The 20,399-nt window shown below is 43.7% G+C and overlaps 15 non-coding genes across 15 annotated transcripts; 10 read left to right on the top strand and 5 right to left on the bottom strand.

Moving 5' to 3' along the window:
- Positions 1–1,357: 1,357 nt before the first annotated feature.
- Positions 1,358–1,430, top strand: trnav-cac (transfer RNA valine (anticodon CAC)). The gene has a single exon. It is a non-coding gene; the product is annotated as a tRNA-Val (tRNA).
- Positions 1,431–1,869: 439 nt separating this feature from the next.
- On the top strand, positions 1,870–1,941 carry trnaq-cug (transfer RNA glutamine (anticodon CUG)). The gene has a single exon. It is a non-coding gene; the product is annotated as a tRNA-Gln (tRNA).
- Positions 1,942–2,808: 867 nt separating this feature from the next.
- trnaq-cug (transfer RNA glutamine (anticodon CUG)) lies at positions 2,809–2,880 on the top strand. The gene has a single exon. It is a non-coding gene; the product is annotated as a tRNA-Gln (tRNA).
- A 344-nt stretch (positions 2,881–3,224) lies between these two features.
- trnav-cac (transfer RNA valine (anticodon CAC)) lies at positions 3,225–3,297 on the top strand. The gene has a single exon. It is a non-coding gene; the product is annotated as a tRNA-Val (tRNA).
- An 856-nt stretch (positions 3,298–4,153) lies between these two features.
- On the top strand, positions 4,154–4,226 carry trnav-cac (transfer RNA valine (anticodon CAC)). Its single transcript has one exon. It is a non-coding gene; the product is annotated as a tRNA-Val (tRNA).
- Positions 4,227–5,094: 868 nt separating this feature from the next.
- On the top strand, positions 5,095–5,167 carry trnav-cac (transfer RNA valine (anticodon CAC)). The gene has a single exon. It is a non-coding gene; the product is annotated as a tRNA-Val (tRNA).
- An 868-nt stretch (positions 5,168–6,035) lies between these two features.
- trnav-cac (transfer RNA valine (anticodon CAC)) lies at positions 6,036–6,108 on the top strand. The gene has a single exon. It is a non-coding gene; the product is annotated as a tRNA-Val (tRNA).
- A 442-nt stretch (positions 6,109–6,550) lies between these two features.
- trnaq-cug (transfer RNA glutamine (anticodon CUG)) lies at positions 6,551–6,622 on the top strand. The gene has a single exon. It is a non-coding gene; the product is annotated as a tRNA-Gln (tRNA).
- Positions 6,623–7,907: 1,285 nt separating this feature from the next.
- trnav-cac (transfer RNA valine (anticodon CAC)) lies at positions 7,908–7,980 on the top strand. The gene has a single exon. It is a non-coding gene; the product is annotated as a tRNA-Val (tRNA).
- A 2,235-nt stretch (positions 7,981–10,215) lies between these two features.
- On the top strand, positions 10,216–10,288 carry trnav-cac (transfer RNA valine (anticodon CAC)). The gene has a single exon. It is a non-coding gene; the product is annotated as a tRNA-Val (tRNA).
- A 3,530-nt stretch (positions 10,289–13,818) lies between these two features.
- trnal-caa (transfer RNA leucine (anticodon CAA)) lies at positions 13,819–13,929 on the bottom strand. The gene is made up of 2 exons: positions 13,892–13,929; positions 13,819–13,864 (listed from the first exon to the last, which is right to left on the bottom strand). It is a non-coding gene; the product is annotated as a tRNA-Leu (tRNA).
- A 524-nt stretch (positions 13,930–14,453) lies between these two features.
- trnak-cuu (transfer RNA lysine (anticodon CUU)) lies at positions 14,454–14,531 on the bottom strand. Its single transcript has one exon. It is a non-coding gene; the product is annotated as a tRNA-Lys (tRNA).
- A 700-nt stretch (positions 14,532–15,231) lies between these two features.
- trnal-caa (transfer RNA leucine (anticodon CAA)) lies at positions 15,232–15,342 on the bottom strand. The gene is made up of 2 exons: positions 15,305–15,342; positions 15,232–15,277 (listed from the first exon to the last, which is right to left on the bottom strand). It is a non-coding gene; the product is annotated as a tRNA-Leu (tRNA).
- A 640-nt stretch (positions 15,343–15,982) lies between these two features.
- trnal-caa (transfer RNA leucine (anticodon CAA)) lies at positions 15,983–16,093 on the bottom strand. Its single transcript has 2 exons — positions 16,056–16,093; positions 15,983–16,028 (listed from the first exon to the last, which is right to left on the bottom strand). It is a non-coding gene; the product is annotated as a tRNA-Leu (tRNA).
- Positions 16,094–16,613: 520 nt separating this feature from the next.
- Positions 16,614–16,686, bottom strand: trnak-cuu (transfer RNA lysine (anticodon CUU)). Its single transcript has one exon. It is a non-coding gene; the product is annotated as a tRNA-Lys (tRNA).
- Positions 16,687–20,399: the final 3,713 nt, after the last annotated feature.

Raw genomic sequence — 20,399 nt, 5'->3', positions numbered from 1 at the left:
CTAAAAGTAGAATGGGAGGCAGAGCCTTCAGTTATCAGGCCCCTCTCTTGTGGAATAAGCTGCCAGTAAATGTCCGGGAAGCAGACACCCTTTCCACTTTTAAGACCAGGCTTAAAACTTTCCTTTTTGATAAAGCTTATAGTTAGGTCTGTTGAATCTGATAGTGTGTCTGCTAGTGTGTCTTGTTCTGCCTCCACCTCTGGCACCCTCTATACTTTCATTACCCCCTACCCGAACCAGGGTTTGAATCCCATTCCCGCTTATCTTACCTCTTTTATTTCTCCCCCTACCCGAACCAGGGTTTGCATCCCCACCCCGCTGTGACTGGTGTGCAGTTGGTGAGAGGCTGAGGTAGCTTGTGGCTGTAAAAAGATGGTTGTTGTGGTGTGAGGAGCAGATCTATATAGGGAGTATAGGGAATTACTCACTGAGTCTGGTCCTTTATTTATTTATTTTTTCGTTAGCACAAGTTTCTTGTGTTTACCTTGAATAGGGATGGCTCAGGTAATCCTGAAACATCCCATAGTTAAGCTGCTATAGGCCTAGACTGCTGGGGGGCCTCATCTGTCAGACCTTTCCTCACTTTACTCTCTTTATGTATATGTGATATTATTGTGGTCATTAACTCGTGTTTCCCTGTTCCAACAGATATCCTTTGAATGGTGTTACAGTGCCGCCGCCGCGGCCCCCTTCCGCCCCCCCCCTTTCTGTCTTCTCAAACCCCAGCTGGTCGAGGCGGATGGCCACCCTTCCTGAGTCTGGTTCTGCCAGAGGTTTCTTCCTGTTAAAAAGGAGTCGTTTCTCTCCACAGTCGCCTCAGGCACGTCGCTCAGGCCGGGAGATTGGACCGAAAAACAAAAAGTTTTCAGTGCAATCTGTTGGTTTTCTTAGCTAGGAAATTGTTTTTGAATTGGCTCTATATGAACGAATTGGATTATCTTATGAATTATGATTATTATTAATTAATTGAATTCCAATTGGCTTGAATTGGACTTACTATCTAAATGCCTTGAGATGACATTTGTTGTATTTGGCGCTATATAAATAAAAATGAATTGAATTGAATTAATCAGTTCTCAAGTGACACCTGAGTGCACGATTGATCAATTCCAGCTGAGAGGCTCGGTGGTATGTGACGTCTCACCTCTGTGTTGCTAGTTGAATCTTTTTTGGATTCTTCTTGCATATTCATTTGCGATGCTTCTATTTTTCCATGCTCTCCCAGAGGAGTGTGTTACAATCCCACTTCTGACTCAATTTGTAGCGACTCCACAATCTCTTTCCGCAAGCAACAAAATTTGAGAAAACTTACCTCATTGTTTGGTTTTCGGAACGATAGTTAGTAGACATGGTGCCAGTTTCCGTAGTGTAGTGGTTATCACGTTCGCCTCACACGCGAAAGGTCCTCAGTTCGAAACTGGGCGGAAACATTATTTGCTCCTCCTTTATTTATTTCATCCTTGTTTGAAGATGTATGACTGCACGTTACTGATAGCAACATCAACATATTCCTAATTATGGATAGGAGGGGAGCCTCATCTGCTATTCTTGACATGTAAAGTCAAATTTTGAAGGTTTTTAAGAGATTCTCTGATGCTAAAGTGTGAAACGGACTTTGGCGAACCCCAAGCTGCTGAACCAAAATGGCAACCTTGCCGTCAAGGAATCGAACCCTGTTCCTCCGCTTGACAGGTGGATTCTAACCTTTGACCAGCGAAGGTACAGAATGTGTTGCTTGACTGTCGTGCCAATGCTGAGAATACAAACTGTAAGGGTATCACTGAAAAATTGACAAAAAAAAAACAGGTTATGAAACCCTTTCATTGTCAAGCATTTGCATGACTGAGAGCGTAAATTGACTGTGGAAGGGGTTCCATGGTGTAAAGGTCAGCACTCTGGACTCTGAATCCAGTGATCCGAGTTCAAATCTCGGTGGAACCTTCAGGTGTGTGCTGTCATGGGTGCTGTCGTGGATGCTTTCTGGAAAGAAGATGAGTTGAGTAGGCTAATCAGTTGTCAAGTGACACCTGAGTGCACGATTGATCAATTCCAGCTGAGAGGCTCTGTGGTATGTGACGTCTCACCTCTGTGTTGCTAGTTGAATCTTTTTTGGATTCTTCTTGCATCTTCATTTGCGATGCTTCTATTTTTCCATGCTCTCCCAGAGGAGTGTGTTAAAATCCCACTTCTGACTCAATTTGTAGCGACTCCACAATCTCTTTCCGCTAGCAACAAAATTTGGGAAAACTTACCTCGTTGTTTGGTTTCCGGAACGATAGTTAGTAGACGTGGTGCCAGTTTCAGTAGTGTAGTGGTTATCACGTTTGCCTCACACGCGAAAGGTCCTCAGTTTGAAACTGGGCGGAAACATTATTTGCTCCTCCTTTATTTATTTCATCCTTGTTTGAAGATGTATGACTGCACGTTACTAAGCAACATCAACATATTCCTAATTATGGATAGGAGGGGAGCCTCATCTGCTATTCTTGACATGTAAAGTCAATTTTTGAAGGTTTTTAAGAGATTCTCTGATGCTAAAGTGTGAAACGGACTATTGCGAACCCCAAGCTGCTGAACCAAAATGGCAACCTTGCCGTCAAGGAATCGAACCCTGTTCCTCCGCTTGACAGGTGGATTCTAACCTTTGACCAGCGAAGGTACAGAATGTGTTGCTTGACTGTCGTGCCAATGCTGAGAATACAAACTGTTAGAGTATCACTGAAAAATTGACAAAAAAAAAACAGGTTGCTGAAACCCTTTCATTGTCAAGCATTTGCATGACTGAGAGCGTAAATTGACTGTGGAAGGGGTTCCATGGTGTAAAGGTCAGCACTCTGGACTCTGAATCCAGTGATCCGAGTTCAAATCTCGGTGGAACCTTCAGGTGTGTGCTGTCATGGGTGCTTTCTGGAAAGAAGATGAGTTGAGTAGGCTAATCAGTTGTCAAGTGACACCTGAGTGCACGATTGATCAATTCCAGCTGAGAGGCTCTGTGGTATGTGACGTCTCACCTCTGTGTTGCTAGTTGAATCTTTTTTGGATTCTTCTTGCATATTCATTTGCGATGCTTCTATTTTTCCATGCTCTCCCAGAGGAGTGTGTTACAATCCCCCTTCTGACTCAATTTGTAGCGACTCCACAATCTCTTTCCGCAAGCAACAAAATTTGGGAAAACTTACCTCATTGTTTGGTTTCCGGAACGATAGTTAGTAGACATGGTGCCAGTTTCTGTAGTGTAGTGGTTATCACGTTCGCCTCACACGCGAAAGGTCCTCAGTTCGAAACTGGGTGGAAACATTATTTGCTCCTCCTTTATTTATTTCATCCTTGTTTGAAGATGTATGACTGCACGTTACTGATAGCAACATCAACATATTCCTAATTATGGATAGGAGGGGAGACTCATCTGCTATTCTTGACATGTAAAGTCAATTTTTGAAGGTTTTTAAGACATTCTCTGATGCTAAAGTGTGAAACGGACTTTGGCGAACCCCAAGCTGCTGAGCCAAAATGGCAACCTTGCCGTCAAGGAATCGAACCCTGTTCCTCCGCTTGACAGGTGGATTCTAACCTTTGACCAGCGAAGGTACAGAATGTGTTGCTTGACTGTCGTGCCAATGCTGAGAATACAAACTGTAAGAGTATCACTGAAAAATTGACAAAAAAAAAACAGGTTGCTGAAACCCTTTCATTGTCAAGCATTTGCATGACTGAAAGCGTAAATTGACTGTGGAAGGGGTTCAGTGGTGTAAAGGTCAGCACTCTGGACTCTGAATCCAGTGATCCGAGTTCAAACCTCAGTGGAACCTTCAGGTGTGTGCTGTCATGGATGCTTTCTGGAAAGAAGATGAGTTGAGTAGGCTAATCAGTTCTCAAGTGACACCTGAGTGCACGATTGATCAATTCCAGCTGAGAGGCTCTGTGGTATGTGACGTCTCACCTCTGTGTTGCTAGTTGAATCTTTTTTGGATTCTTCTTGCATATTCATTTGCGATGCTTCTATTTTTCCATGCTCTCCCAGAGGAGTGTGTTACAATCCCACTTCTGACTCAATTTGTAGCGACTCCACAATCTCTTTCCGCAAGCAACAAAATTTGAGAAAACTTACCTCATTGTTTGGTTTTCGGAACGATAGTTAGTAGACATGGTGCCAGTTTCAGTAGTGTAGTGGTTATCACGTTCGCCTCACACGCGAAAGATCCTCAGTTCGAAACTGGGCGGAAACATTATTTGCTCCTCCTTTATTTATTTCATCCTTGTTTGAAGATGTATGACTGCACGTTACTGATAGCAACATCAACATATTCCTAATTATGGATAGGAGGGGAGCCTCATCTGCTATTCTTGACATGTAAAGTCAATTTTTGAAGGTTTTTAAGAGATTCTCTGATGCTAAAGTGTGAAACGGACTTTGGCGAACCCCAAGCTGCTGAACCAAAATGGCAACCTTGCCGTCAAGGAATCGAACCCTGTTCCTCCGCTTGACAGGTGGATTCTAACCTTTGACCAGCGAAGGTACAGAATGTGTTGCTTGACTGTCGTGCCAATGCTGAGAATACAAACTGTTAGAGTATCACTGAAAAATTGACAAAAAAAAAACAGGTTGCTGAAACCCTTTCATTGTCAAGCATTTGCATGACTGAGAGCGTAAATTGACTGTGGAAGGGGTTCCATGGTATAAAGGTCAGCACTCTGGACTCTGAATCCAGTGATCCGAGTTCAAACCTCGGTGGAACCTTCAGGTGTGTGCTTTCAGGGGTGCTGTCATGGATGCTTTCTGGAAAGAAGATGAGTTGAGTAGGCTAATCAGTTCTCAAGTGACACCTGAGTGCACGATTGATCAATTCCAGCTGAGAGGCTCTGTGGTATGTGACGTCTCACCTCTGTGTTGCTAGTTGAATCTTTTTTGGATTCTTCTTGCATATTCATTTGCGATGCTTCTATTTTTCCATGCTCTCCCAGAGGAGTGTGTTACAATCCCACTTCTGACTCAATTTGTAGCGACTCCACAATCTCTTTCCGCAAGCAACAAAATTTGAGAAAACTTACCTCATTGTTTGGTTTTCGGAACGATAGTTAGTAGACATGGTGCCAGTTTCAGTAGTGTAGTGGTTATCACGTTCGCCTCACACGCGAAAGATCCTCAGTTCGAAACTGGGCGGAAACATTATTTGCTCCTCCTTTATTTATTTCATCCTTGTTTGAAGATGTATGACTGCACGTTACTGATAGCAACATCAACATATTCCTAATTATGGATAGGAGGGGAGCCTCATCTGCTATTCTTGACATGTAAAGTCAATTTTTGAAGGTTTTTAAGAGATTCTCTGATGCTAAAGTGTGAAACGGACTTTGGCGAACCCCAAGCTGCTGAACCAAAATGGCAACCTTGCCGTCAAGGAATCGAACCCTGTTCCTCCGCTTGACAGGTGGATTCTAACCTTTGACCAGCGAAGGTACAGAATGTGTTGCTTGACTGTCGTGCCAATGCTGAGAATACAAACTGTTAGAGTATCACTGAAAAATTGACAAAAAAAAAACAGGTTGCTGAAACCCTTTCATTGTCAAGCATTTGCATGACTGAGAGCGTAAATTGACTGTGGAAGGGGTTCCATGGTATAAAGGTCAGCACTCTGGACTCTGAATCCAGTGATCCGAGTTCAAACCTCGGTGGAACCTTCAGGTGTGTGCTTTCAGGGGTGCTGTCATGGATGCTTTCTGGAAAGAAGATGAGTTGAGTAGGCTAATCAGTTGTCAAGTGACACCTGAGTGCACGATTGATCAATTCCAGCTGAGAAGCTCTGTGGTATGTGACGTCTCACCTCTGTGTTGCTAGTTGAATCTTTTTTGGATTCTTCTTGCATATTCATTTGTGATGCTTCTATTTTTCCATGCTCTCCCAGAGGAGTGTGTTACAATCCCACTTCTGACTCAATTTGTAGCGACTCCACAATCTCTTTCCGCAAGCAACAAAATTTGAGAAAACTTACCTCATTGTTTGGTTTTCGGAACGATAGTTATTAGACATGGTGCCAGTTTCCGTAGTGTAGTGGTTATCACGTTCGCCTCACACGCGAAAGGTCCTCAGTTCGAAACTGGGCGGAAACATTATTTGCTCCTCCTTTATTTATTTCATCCTTGTTTGAAGATGTATGACTGCACGTTACTGATAGCAACATCAACATATTCCTAATTATGGATAGGAGGGGAGCCTCATCTGCTATTCTTGACATGTAAAGTCAATTTTTGAAGGTTTTTAAGAGATTCTCTGATGCTAAAGTGTGAAACGGACTTTGGCGAACCCCAAGCTGCTGAACCAAAATGGCAACCTTGCCGTCAAGGAATCGAACCCTGTTCCTCCGCTTGACAGGTGGATTCTAACCTTTGACCAGCGAAGGTACAGAATGTGTTGTTTGACTGTCGTGCCAATGCTGAGAATACAAACTGTAAGAGTATCAATGAAAAATCTACAAAAAAAAATAACAGGTTGCTAAAACCCTTTCATTGTCAAGCATTTGCATGACTGAGAGCGTAAATTGACTGTGGAAGGGGTTCCATGGTGTAAAGGTCAGCACTCTGGACTCTGAATCCAGTGATCTGAGTTCAAATCTCAGTGGAACCTTCAGGTGTGTGCTGTCATGGGTGCTGTCATGGATGCTTTCTGGAAAGAAGATGAGTTGAGTAGTCTAATCAGTTGTCAAGTGACACCTGAGTGCACGATTGATCAATTCCAGCTGAAAGGCTCTGTGGTATGTGATGTCTCACCTATATGTTGCTAGTTGAATCTTTTTTGGAATCTTCTTGCATATTCATTTGCAATGCTTCTATTTTTCCATGCTCTCCCAGAGGAGTGTGTTACAATCCCACTTCTGACTCAATTTGTAGCGACTCCACAATCTCTTTCCGCAAGCAACAAAATTTGGGAAAACTTACCTCATTGTTTGGTTTCCAGAACGATAGTTAGTAGACGTGGTGCCAGTTTCAGTAGTGTAGTGGTTATCACGTTCGACACACACGCGAAAGGTCCTCAGTTTGAAACTGGGCGGAAACATTGTTTGCTCCTCCTTTATTTATTTCATCCTTGTTTGAAGATGTATGACTGCACGTTACTGATAGCAACATCAACATATTCCTAATTATGGATAGGAGGGGAGCCTCATCTGCTATTCTTGACATGTATAGTCAATTTTTGAAGGTTTTTAAGAGATTCTCTGAGGCTAAAGTGTGAAACGGACTTTGGCGAACCCCAAGCTGCTGAACCAAAATGGCAACCTTGCCGTCAAGGAATCAAACCCTGTTCCTCCGCTTGACAGGTGGATTCTAACCTTTGACCAGCGAAGGTACAGAATGTGTTGCTTGACTGTCGTGCCAATGCTGAGAATACAAACTGTAAGAGTATCACTGAAAAATTGACAAAAAAAAAACAGGTTGCTGAAACCCTTTCATTGTCAAGCATTTGCATGACTGAAAGCGTAAATTGACTGTGGAAGGGGTTCAGTGGTGTAAAGGTCAGCACTCTGGACTCTGAATCCAGTGATCCGAGTTCAAACCTCGGTGGAACCTTCAGGTGTGTGCTGTCATGGATGCTTTCTGGAAAGAAGATGAGTTGAGTAGGCCAATCAGTTCTCAAGTGACACCTGAGTGCACGATTGATCAATTCCAGCTGAGAGGCTCTGTGGTATGTGACGTCTCACCTCTGTGTTGCTAGTTGAATCTTTTTTGGATTCTTCTTGCATATTCATTTGCGATGCTTCTATTTTTCCATGCTCTCCCAGAGGAGTGTGTTACAATCCCACTTCTGACTCAATTTGTAGCGACTCCACAATCTCTTTCCGCAAGCAACAAAATGTGAGAAAACTTACCTCATTGTTTGGTTTCCGGAACGATAGTTAGTAGACATGGTGCTAGTTTCCGTAGTGTAGTGGTTATCACATTCGCCTCACACGCGAAAGGTCCTCAGTTCGAAACTGGGCGGAAACATTATTTGCTCCTCCTTTATTTATTAAATCCTTGTTTGAAGATGTATGACTGCACGTTACTGATAGCAACATCAACATATTCCTAATTATGGATAGGAGGGGAGCCTCATCTGCTATTCTTGACATGTATAGTCAATTTTTGAAGGTTTTTAAGAGATTCTCTGAGGCTAAAGTGTGAAACGGACTTTGGCGAACCCCAAGCTGCTGAGCAAAAATGGCAACCTTGCCGTCAAGGAATCGAACCCTGTTCCTCTATTTGACAGATGGATTCTAACCTTTGACCAGCGAAGATACAGAATGTGTTGTTTGACTGTCATGCCAATGCTGAGAATACAAACTGTAAGAGTATCAATGAAACATTGACAAAAAAAAATAACAGGTTGCTAAAACCCTTTCATTGTCAAGCATTTGCATGACTGAGAGCGTAAATTGACAGTGGAAGGGGTTCCATGCAGTGTTAATTTCGTCAGCTTTTTTTAATTTAGTCTTAGTCTTAGTCACAATGTCGAAAATCAATTTTAGTCTTAGTCATATTTAGTCATTCCCTTCCCAATTTAGTCTTAGTCTTAGTCACAATGTCGAAAATCAATTTTAGTTTTAGTCAAATTTTAGTCATTTTAGTCATTTTACCCAAATGAATAAAGAATAAGCTCTTTCTCTCTAATAAAGGAGTACTGAAATTACTACATCTCCATTTGCCTCTAATTCCCACTATCACAGTCCTAAACACACTTCACCGGACTTATTATTATTAAACACATAAACAATATCACATGGTAACATTACCTAACACTCACTGTAAACATCACATGTAATGAGTCGGAGCGCTAACAACTGACATAACACGTGACGTGACGTAGCCTACACTCAATCAGAGGCAGGTGAGCTAACTGCTACAACTAGCATACACATGGCGAGTTACACATCAAAGCAACAGAAGCTACGACTGCAGCAACCTGAATACATTACATAAACAATATATACAGCCATACTCACGTTTCATTTACACACACACCACTTGCCGGGACATTAATCAACAGCTCGATCTTCCCTCGACTCATCAGAGCACACACACCTGTTCTAACCGAACACCAACAGTTACGCTACATGACCAGCAGGGGGCCGCTCCGTTCTGAACTGACCAACACAACTTTGGAGCCTTTTCTACATCAAGAAACACTTATTAACAGTTACAAATTACAAATTAATTATAAACAATTACATTTTTTAATGTCCATTCGTCCATGGCTTGTAAATTTAGTCTTGTCTTAGTCTCGTTAACGAAAATCATTTTTTATTCTCGTCATATTTTTATTTTCTGGAAGCAATTTTGTGTGTCATCGTCTCGTCATCGTCACGGGAAAAAGGGGCGTTAACGAAATATTTTCGTCATTGTCCTGGTTGACGAAATTAACACTGGTTCCATGGTGTAAAAGTCAGCACTCTGGACTCTGAAGCCTCATCTGCTATTCTTGATATGTATAGTCAATTTTTGAAGGTTTTTAAGAGATTCTCTGAGGCTAAAGTGTGAAACGGACTTTGGCGAACCCCAAGCTGCTGAACCAAAATGGCAACCTTGCCGTCAAGGAATCGAACCCTGTTCCTCCGCTTGACAGGTGGATTCTAACCTTTGACCAGCGAAGATACAGAATGTGTTGTTTGACTGTCGTGCCAATGCTGAGAATACAAACTGTAAGAGTATCAATGAAAAATGTACAAAAAAAAATAACAGGTTGCTGAAACCCTTTCATTGTCAAGCATTTGCATGACTGAGAGCGTAAATTGACTGTGGAAGGGGTTCCATGGTGTAAAGGTCAGCACTCTGGACTCTGAATCCAGTAATCCGAGTTCAAATCTCAGTGGAACCTTCAGGTGTGTGCTGTCATGGATGCTGTCATGGATGCTGTCATGGATGCTTTCTGGAAAGAAGATGAGTTGAGTAGGCTGATCAGTTGTCAAGTGACACCTGAGTGCACGATTGATCAATACCAGCTGAGAGGCTCTGTGGTATGTGACGTCTCACCTCTGTGTTGCTAGCTGAATCTTTTTTGGATTCTTCTTGCATATTCATTAGCGATGCTTCTATTTTTCCATGCTCTCCCAGAGGAGTGTGTTACAATCCCACTTCTGACTCAATTTGTAGCGACTCCACAATCTCTTACCGCTGGCAACAAAATTTGGGAAAACTTACCTCATTGTTTGGTTTCCGGAACAATAGCTAGTGGACATGGTGTCAGTTTCCGTAGTGTAGTGGTTATCACGTTCACCTCACACGCGAAAGGTCCTCAGTTTGAAACTGGGCGGAAACATTATTTGCTCCTCCTTTATTTGTTTCATCCTTGTTTGAAGATGTATGACTGCACGTTACTGATAGCAACATCAACATATTCCTAATTATGGATAGGAGGGGAGCCTCATCTGCTATTCTTGACATGTATAGTCAATTTTTTAAGGTTTTTAAGAGATTCTCTGATGCTAAAGTGTGAAACGGGCTTTGGCGAACCCCAAGCTGATGAGCAAAAATGGCAACCTTGCCGTCAAGGAATCGAACCCTGTTCCTCTATTTGACAGATGGATTCTAACCTTTGACCAGCAAAGATACAGAATGTGTTGTTTGACTGTCGTGCCAATGCTGAGAATACAAACTGTAAGAGTATCAATGAAAAATTGACAAAAAAAAATAACAGGTTGCTAAAACCCTTTCATTGTCAAGCATTTGCATGACTGAGAGCGTAAATTGACTGTGGAAGGGGTTCCATGGTGTAACACTGCATGAAAAGAGGGATTTGCGGATGTATGTGGCCCCTTACATGTCCGCATACGTTGAGCCCCTGCATTTGCGGTGGTAAAAGTGAAAACTTGGCCCAAATTGTCGCAAATTGACCTGGCAACTGCTCCCCCATGCCCCCCTCCCCTCCCCTCCCCTACTTAGGAGAGCCTTTAATATGTAAATGCCAGTGATCAGGTCAGGAGGTGCCACAGTCATTTTCAAGTGGGGTGGGGTGAGGTGAGGTGGGGGGTGGGCAGGCCTGTTTCTACACGTTCACCATCACCTCCAACTCCAGCCAAGTTTGTTGCTGTGTTGTCTTGAAAAAGAAGAGGTGCACGCTGTCTGCTGGTGACAGGTGATGCATATCTGGTTTTTTTTCTCCCAAACACCTCTTTTGTAATACCGCTTTTTGTGGGCAAAATTCAAGGATTCAAGGTTTCAAAGGTTTATTGTCATGTGTGCAGTTAGAAACGTGTTTCCCTGAACAAAGAAATTATTTTCTTTGTTGCCCGCACTGGATGTCCAAATGTATAATAATAAAGATAAGATAAAGATAAAATAAGCATGCAACAGCAATATTCTAAAAAGGTTTCTTAAATAAAATAGAAATAAAAATATATAAATCTGGCCTGTATACATAATGTGCAGTAGTGCGCTCAGTGTTTTATTGTGTATGGCTTAATTCGGTGTCACAATGGTCACAATATCGCCGAGGTCTTTTCTTTGTCCTTGCAGAGTCCATTTTTGTGTCAAAACAGTGCAAATTGCCAGCTGTGGTCAGACAACATTAAATAGCAAAAGGACGGGAGGTTGTCTCGCGAGTATTCCGTGTAATGACGTATACGCATATGATTGGTGGAGCTTAACGGCTCGCATAAGCTCTCGTTCAATCACGTATGAGAAACATTGTGTCGTGCAGTGTAAACAAAAAGTTTAAGGAGCAGATCTGGCTGGAAGACTACTTGCTTTCAACTCCCCAGCAACTCTCTGCGGGTCTACAGGTTTGTGTGTTTTTTTCTACTTGCACATGACCATTTGATTGTTTAATTTTAGTCTTGTTGACACTGTACAGCACTTGGGACAGTTCTCGCTGATTTTAAATGTGCTGTGTATTAAACTTACTTACTCACTTGCTTACAGGCAGGTCAAATGAAAGTCCTGTTGAATGCTATGACCGGGATTTCTCGTATGGTGGCCAGAGGGTGCTGGAGGGAATGGACCAGAGATTCGCTAGGTTGGAGGCAAGATGGCCGTCGAGAATGGACTGGAGTTACATTCCAGAGAAGTTGAAGAGCGCACCCCCAAGAGAAGGCGGATACAGAATCCGAAAATCGCGGTAAGAGTAGGTTATTGACTGTGGCTTTAGGCTAAACTCAACTTAATTGTGTCCATCACGTGAAAACCAGTGTGAGTTGCTTTATTTAAAAAAAATGAATTTCGTGTTTTCAATTTATAGGAAGCAGTTTGCGCCTGCATAACTCACCGTGGCATTATAATCCAGGTCAAGGGTAAGAAAAAGTGAATGTTCTCCCAATATCTAGTTGAGTTGGACCCGATGTTACGTTACGTCAATGCAGTTTTTTTTTTTTTATAAACCATAGGCCTGTTGTTTTTACAGGCTACGGTCACCTCACAATATGGATGTAACGAGTCGCTTGAAGGAGGCGGTGGCAAACAGTCCGAACTTCAGAGAGGCAGACGGGGACACTATCGAGGGTGAGCGGCGCTGACTTTTACCACGGCTGGCACTGATACTTTTAAGCACTGATCATTTTATTCATTCCTCTTGTTGTTTTTTTTTAGCTGCGTGACGGACCTGTGTGCTGTGCTACAGGCGCGTCTTGAAGCCAACCCGAAATACTCACAGTCTCACCACAGAAGAGTGAAAGGGAGTAAGAGCATATACGCTGTCAATATGACTTTCGTTACTTTATAGACAAGTTGTCAATATGCTTTGCATGGATTATTTATTGGTTATTCCAACAACTCCCAGAAGCCAGCTTCTGATCCAGGATGAGGACGTCTGACAACTCCGCAGACCCTGCAGGGACCGGAGGAATGCGAAGAATGCGGATTCCAAACGGCGGCGTTTAGGCTTATTGTGTATATTGTAGGCTACAGCAGTGTGTGTATATAGTTTTCAATTCTTTATTATCAACATGGTTCTTATTACAATGTAAGCTATGTACATTGTGTGGTGTGGCAATAAAAGCGCTTTAAAAAAAAAAAAGTTTTCTTTTTCATTCTCAATAGAATCACGTCATTCATGCCTGCATTAGCCTAGTCATAGTGCAGCTTATAAGAATGACGTGAATATATGAAGTACACAAACATCCCAGGAATATTAGTAATCATAATCACAATTATTAATCATAATTGCTGAATGATATGCCCATATAAAGTATGCATATATTAACCTTATTGGCCAATGGGCGGTCAGCTTTACAGGAGCTTTTTCATGTAATCACGTGCCTTTTTCATCCAATACCAGTGAGGCCAGTGAGAGGTCCAGGCGCTCTCACAGCGGGGTGCTAATCGCTGAGCCATTAGCACCCCGCTGTGAGAGCCCGCCGCGAGTCGGGTTCGTTTCCGACGATTTTGTCGCTCAACAAACTTAAAGTTTGTCTGCCTGCAAGCGCCCAGGTGCGTCCGAAAATTAGGCAAATTCGCGGAAGTTCACTGCCGTCCACAGTGACACAAATCCCTCTTTTCGTGCAGTGTAAAAGTCCGCACTCTGGACTCTGAATCCAGTGATCCGAGTTCAAATCTCAGTGGAACCTTCAGGTGTGTGCTTTCAGGGGTGCTGTCATGGATGCAAGCAGACATCACAGGACTTTTGGACCTCCTTGCTATAACGACCCCACCCACATTGAGATGGTTGTGAGTAAGTACGAGTGGAAAAGAGCTTAATGTAGCAGGAGAACTGCCTCATCGCACATCAGAATTGTGTATGTTAATGGGAGGAACTGAAGGCCCGTCTTCAGAGATAAATGCCCTTTTTCACCATGGCCTGACATGGCTTTCTTCAAGGTCTTCTAATAAGCAAGTAACATTCAAGCAAGAAATTAGTGTCAGGAGTGGGATTTGAATCCACGCCTCCTTTTGGAGACCAGAAGTGCCTGTGCTAAGGAAGGAATGAAGCCTTGAGTCTGGCGCCTTAGACCGCTCGGCCATCCTGACACCACTACTTCCCTGACTGTGTAAAATATGACAAACGTGAACCAAAATGCAAAACGCTACTCTACTTGACTATATTCGACTCAGGTTTTAGGGTTTTTCATGAGGTAGTAACAGCTGGTAGCAGCTACATTTTTAGCACCTACACGGCAGGGATTCGAGTTGAGTCCAGCCGAAAATGTGACGTCTACAGACTGCAGGCCACTGATTGGCCAGGGAGTGATGTCACTGGATGAGTAATTAAAGCAAGAGAGGGCCAGAGGCCATGGGTTGTTATTCAGATTTTCCTTCTTTTGTTTTAAAGTGAATGATCATACTTGAGCAAAAAGGGAATACAGAAATGACATGAGCCCAAATAAAGGTAAATGTAATGCTCTTGCGCAAGTTTGAATGTTTTTTATTCATATTGTGCATTACAGGAGGTTTGTGATCATTCAAATTGGCACCACTGAGGACGCTGTGATGGTGGTAACAGAGCTGAACTTTGACTTTAAGTGCTGGATCAAACTTCTGTTGATTATTAAAACTGCTACCCCCAACGTGGGGCTCGAACCCACGACCCTGAGATTAAGAGTCTCATGCTCTACCGACTGAGCTAGCCGGGCTATTTACATGTTATAAAACATGCCTTCCGAAAAAAAAAGAAGAGGTAAAACAAGCCAAAGTCAACTTTCAGAGATTTCAAATGACATCGGAAAAACATTCCTCCCTTTTCAACCTCTACCTACTCCACTCGACTGGATCCCACTCAGCTGTTAGGGTTTTCCATGAGGTAATACCACCTGGCACAAGGTGGAACATTTTTAGCACCTACTCGGTCGGGGTCGAGTTGAATCCAGCCGAAAATGTGACATTTACAGACAGCAGGCAACTGATTGGCCAGGGATTGATGTCACTGGATGAGTCATGAAAGCCACTCCTTAACAAGAACCCGGCAACAGTTGGATTTGATGTATTCTGTGATCATCAACGAGGTGGATTACTAGACACAAAGACACAGACCAAGTAGCAGGTATACCTTCGCCTTGATGTCCTAAATTGTTGTGTCATGTTTTGTCCAATAAAAGTGACATCACAGGACTTTTGGACCTCCTTGCTATAACGACCCCACCCACATTGAGATGGTTGTGAGTAAGTACGAGTGGAAAAGAGCTTAATGTAGCAGGAGAACTGCCTCATCGCATGTCAGAATTGTTTATGGTAATGGGAGGAACTGAAGGCCCGTCTTCAGAGATAAACGCCCTTTTTCACCATGGCCTGACATGGCTTTCTTCAAGGTCTTCTAATAAGCAAGTAAGAAACTAGTGTCAGGAGTGGGATTTGAACCTACGCCTCCTTTTGGAGACCAGAAGTCCCTGTGCTAAGGAAGGAATGAAGCCTTGAGTCTGGCGCCTTAGACCGCTCGGCCATCCTGACACCACTACTTCCCTGACTGTGTAAAATATGACAAACTTGAACCAAAATGCAAAACGCTACTCCACTTGACTATATTCGACTCAGGTTTTAGGGTTTTTCATGAGGTAGTAACAGCTGGTAGCAGCTACATTTTTAGCACCTACTCGGTCGGGGTCGAGTTGAGTCCAGCCGAAAATGTGACATTTACAGACTGCAGGCAACTGATTGGCCAGGGAGTGATGTCACTGGATGAGTCATGAAAGCCACTCCTTAACAAGAACCCGGCAACAGCAACAGTTGGATTTGATGTATTCTGTGATCATCAACGAGGTGGATTACTAGACGCAAAGACACAGACCAAGTAGCAGGTATACCTTCGCCTTGATGTCCTAAATTGTTGTGTCATGTTTTGTCCAATAAAAGTGACATCACAGGGCTTTTGGACCTCCTTGCTATAACGACCCCACCCACATTGAGGTGGTTGTGAGTAGGTACGAGTGGAAAAGAGCTTAATGTAGCAGGAGAACTGCCTCATCGCACATATGAATTGTGTATGTTAATGGGAGGAACTGAAGGCCCGTCTTCAGAGATAAATGCCCTTTTTCACCATGGCCTGACATGGCTTTCTTCAAGGTCTTCTAATAAGCAAGTAAGAAATTAGTGTCAGGAGTGGGATTTGAACCCACGCCTCCTTTTGGAGACCAGAAGTCCCTGTGCTAAGGAAGGAATGAAGCCTTGAGTCTGGCGCCTTAGACCGCTCGGCCATCCTGACATCACTACTTCCCTGACTGTGTAAAATATGACAAACGTGAACCAAAATGCAAAACGCTACTCTACTTGATTATAGATTTTAGGGTTTTTCATGAGGTAGTAACAGCTGGTAGCAGCTACATTTTTAGCACCTACACGGCAGGGATTCGAGTTGAGTCCAGCCGAAAATGTGACGTCTACAGACTGCAAGGCACTGATTGGCCAGGGAGTGATGTCACTGGATGAGTAATGAAAGCAAGAGAGGGCCAGAGGCCATGGGTTGTTATTCAGATTTTCCTTCTTTTGTTTTAAAGTGAATGATCATACTTGAGCAAAAAGGGAATACAGAAATGACATGAGCCCAAAGAAAGGTCAAAGTAATGCTCTTGCGCAAGTTTGAATTTTTTTTATTCATATTGTGCATTTCAGGAGGTTTGTGATCATTCAAAGAGGCACCACTGAGGACGCTGTGATGGTGGTAACAGAGCTGAACTTTGACTTTATGTGCTGGATCAAACTTCTGTTGATTATTAAAACTGCTACGCCCAACGTGGGGCTCGAACCCACGACCCTGAGATTAAGAGTCTCATGCTCTACCGACTGAGCTAGCCGAGCTATTCACATGTTATAAAACATGCCTTCCAAAAAAAAAAGAAGAGATAAAACAAGCCAAAGTCAACTTTCAGAGATTTCAAATGACATCGGAACACATTCCTCCCTTTTCAACCTCTACCTACTCCACTCGACTGGATCCCACTCAGCTGTTATGGTTTTCCATGAGGTAATACCACCTGGCACAAGGTGGAACATTTTTAGCACCTACTCGGTCGAGGTCGAGTTGAGTCCACCCGAAAATGTGACATTTACAGACTGCAGGCAACTGATTGGTCATGGATTGATGTCACTGGATGAGTCATGAAAGCCACTCCTTAACAAGAACCCGGCAACAGCAACAGTTGGATTTGATGTATTCTGTGTTCATCAACGAGGTGGATTACTAGACGCAAAGACACAGACCAAGTAGCAGGTATACCTTCGCCTTGATGTCCTAAATTGTTGTGTCATGTTTTGTCCAATAAAAGTGACATCACAGGACTTTTGGACCTCCTTGCTATAAGAACCCCACCCACATTGAGGTGGTTGTGAGTAAGTATGAGTGGAAAAGAGCTTAATGTAGCAGGAGAACTGCCCCATCGCACATCAGAATTGTGTATGTTAATGGAAGGAACTGAAGGCCCGTCTTCAGAGATAAATGCCCTTTTTCACCATGGCCTGACATGGCTTTCTTCATGGTCTTCTAATAAGCAAGTAAGATTCAAGCAAGAAATTAGTGTCAGGAGAGGGATTTGAACCCACGCCTCCTTTTGGAGACCTGGGAACTCATGTACAAAGACTTGCATGGATTTCCTACTGAAACTTGGCGTACGCTCAAACCCAAATGCCCTCCAATGTCGGATGTACGAATCTGTGCGCACGCATGTATCCAAGCACATTTCGTTTGTACATTCCAATCAACGTGGAATTGAGCGCACATGTCGGAGCAGCCGACTCCTCCCTGTCCACGCCCCTACTTAAATACGCAAATCACATTTAAATTAGCCCTGCACCTGCGATTCCCCTCGGTGTACGGTCAGAAAATAAAAAAAAAAGAATGAATAAGACGGGAAAAAAGAAGAACTTCACGGAAAGCGAGATGTCGGTGCTACTTTCTGAAGTGAAGGCCCGCAAAAATGTGTTCTTTGGCAGCAAACACAAGAGGAGTGGGTGGGAGAGCCTGAGGCTGTCAATGCTGTGGGGTCTGGGAAGCCTCACAAGCAGAGGTGAAGAAGAAGTGGTCCCACATTAAGGTGGATGTGAAGCGGAGACTGGCTGTCCACCGCTGCAGTGTGGCCAAAACAGGCGGGTGGGGGGGTGACCGACTCTGTTTGAACAGAGAGTCGGAGCAACAATGGGTGACACTGCTCTCTCTGGGGTGGTGGGAGCTCATGTGGGCGACTCTGATTACCCCCAAGCTAAATACCCATGTTTCTGTGTAACTCACAACAACGTGTTCATACAGTAACGTGCAGAATTGCGCCGGGGAAAAGTCGAGGCTGATTGAGACATTTCACACTTTACGCACGGGGTTATTAACATTTGCCCACAGAGACGATCAGGGGCTTGTTAGAAAGATCTTAAACTGAAGTTTAACCAGCAAAAAACAGCAAGAAACTAACTTTAACCACCGACTAATATATATAATATAATAATGATGCTGTGAAGACGGGATAGAAACTGGGGGCGCACATGCTCAATGCGCGTCACGGGGAATAATATTAGGACAATTACAAGAATGAAGTTACTCACCAAGAAGCCAGCCATCACACACAGTGCCATCCTGTAGTCTGTTCCCAACAATGCTGTTACTCAGAATGTATGAATCGTGCGTTGAACCACGGCACCTCGCCACAATGTTGGTTAATTGCATTTACGCATCACATATGATCTTACATCGATCGAATGAAAATGTTTCCTGTTAACATACAAATTCATCATGTGATGGCGCTTTTATAGCAATGTGTGCGCAGTCGATAGCTCCGATTACAAAACCGGCTCTCGCTACAAATTGAGCTTTAATGTTGGCCTGTTGGGAATTTGATATACGTGGCTGAGATGCGGATAATTCTGTCCCACACGGCTGGCATGGCTCGGGTCAGGGTAGACTGGCACAGTCCCAATCGGTTGGCCAGCTCCCTCTGGAATGCTCCGGTTGGAACCCCAGTGTGCACATCACCTGTGAGCACAGGCAGCGCATGGCTCCTGTGTTGCGCTCCAACGCCGGCTGCAGCTCTGCGCACAGTTCCAGGAGGATTTCCCTCAAAACGGCTAATGAGTCAGTCGCCATCATATGCCAGCTAATCCTCTCTGTTGTAGTGAACACACGCTCTCTTCGAATTGCACCATTTGCAAAGTCTTCTAATACTGCTAAAGCAGCCATTGTTTTTAATGGTATGCATTGCACCACTTTGCGCTGCTTTTATATCCACTCGTGTGGAGACACATGGGTGTGTTAATTGTTTATCAGTATTAATTGTTCATGTGTCTCAAATGTTCACATCACTGTCTGAGGACTAATTGTTTTCACATTTATTTATTATAACAGTTTCCCAACATCACCTTAGGTGTCGCCAAAGAATCAACAGCTGCAGAAACGTGCGTACGCCAGCCCTGAAGCTGCCGTGAGGCACCGCACATTTCCACGGCCTTTTCGTTCTTGATACATCTGATCGTTGACGTGAAAAGGTGCGTACGCCACTATTTTGTGCGTACGCACCCTTTGTACATGAGGCCCCTGGTCTCTGCCATTTGTTTAACAGTTCTTGGCAGCTGACTGACCAGACCTGACTGTTTTAGGTAGCGGACTAAAGCCTTGGCCGCCAACAGGGTCTCTGCTACTTCTGGGACTACTTCAGCCAGCTCATCTGTGTTTAAGGCATGTCGGAGGACTGTGTTATACAGGTGATCTTGACAAGCCAGGTGCCTGTATGGACGGAGAGCGGCCAACACGTTTGCACCCTGGTCGGTTACCCAGACAACATTGTTCATAACTGATGCATCAAAGCCGAGGACTGTGACTAACTGCTGTTGAAGCTCTTTTCGGATATTATCTCCTGTTTTAGCATGGTTTGGGAAGCTTGTTGTGGTGAGTAGCTTGCTCCTGAGTTCAAATGTCGGTGTTACATAGTGACGTGATAGCCATGTAGCTCATCTTACGGAAATCATCCGTCCACATATCTGTAGTCATGCCAATATTTATGAGTGACATCACCTCCTTTATCTCCTCAACTGTCCCTCCTCTCCTTTCACTCGCCATAATTTTGCACCTTCGGGAGATTGTAGTGGGGTCAGGGAGAACTTCACTGGCTGAAATGCGGCCATATGTTGCACCGACATTTATAAAGTCTCTGAAACCTACTCCCGCAATAGTTTCAAATGGCCGAAGGTAAGGTGACGGTTGAAGAATACACATCTGAAGATACAGAAACCCCTCCTCCTGTATAAATGCTTTGGATTGTCTCTGCCGGACGTCTTTCTTCACCATGAACGCTGACTGGTGCTGACTGACCCTTCTGCAGAAGAAAATAAACACGTGGCCGACCGGCAAAAACGACAGAGATCTCTATATTTCATTTCTCATCAGAGGGATTAGGAAACAAGGGAAGATCTTTCCACGACAAGATTCAAAGTCCCTGTTACTGAGTGGCATCAGAGTGCAGTTACCCAAACGTTTGCTCCATGTGCTCCATCCATCCATCCAAACAGCTGCAGGCTGACACACAGAGTGAAAA

This window comes from Odontesthes bonariensis, chromosome 8 (genome assembly GCF_027942865.1).
Source record: "Odontesthes bonariensis isolate fOdoBon6 chromosome 8, fOdoBon6.hap1, whole genome shotgun sequence".
In the NCBI taxonomy this organism is placed as follows: domain Eukaryota; kingdom Metazoa; phylum Chordata; class Actinopteri; order Atheriniformes; family Atherinopsidae; genus Odontesthes; species Odontesthes bonariensis.
This window is presented reverse-complemented; position numbering and strand designations above follow the sequence as displayed.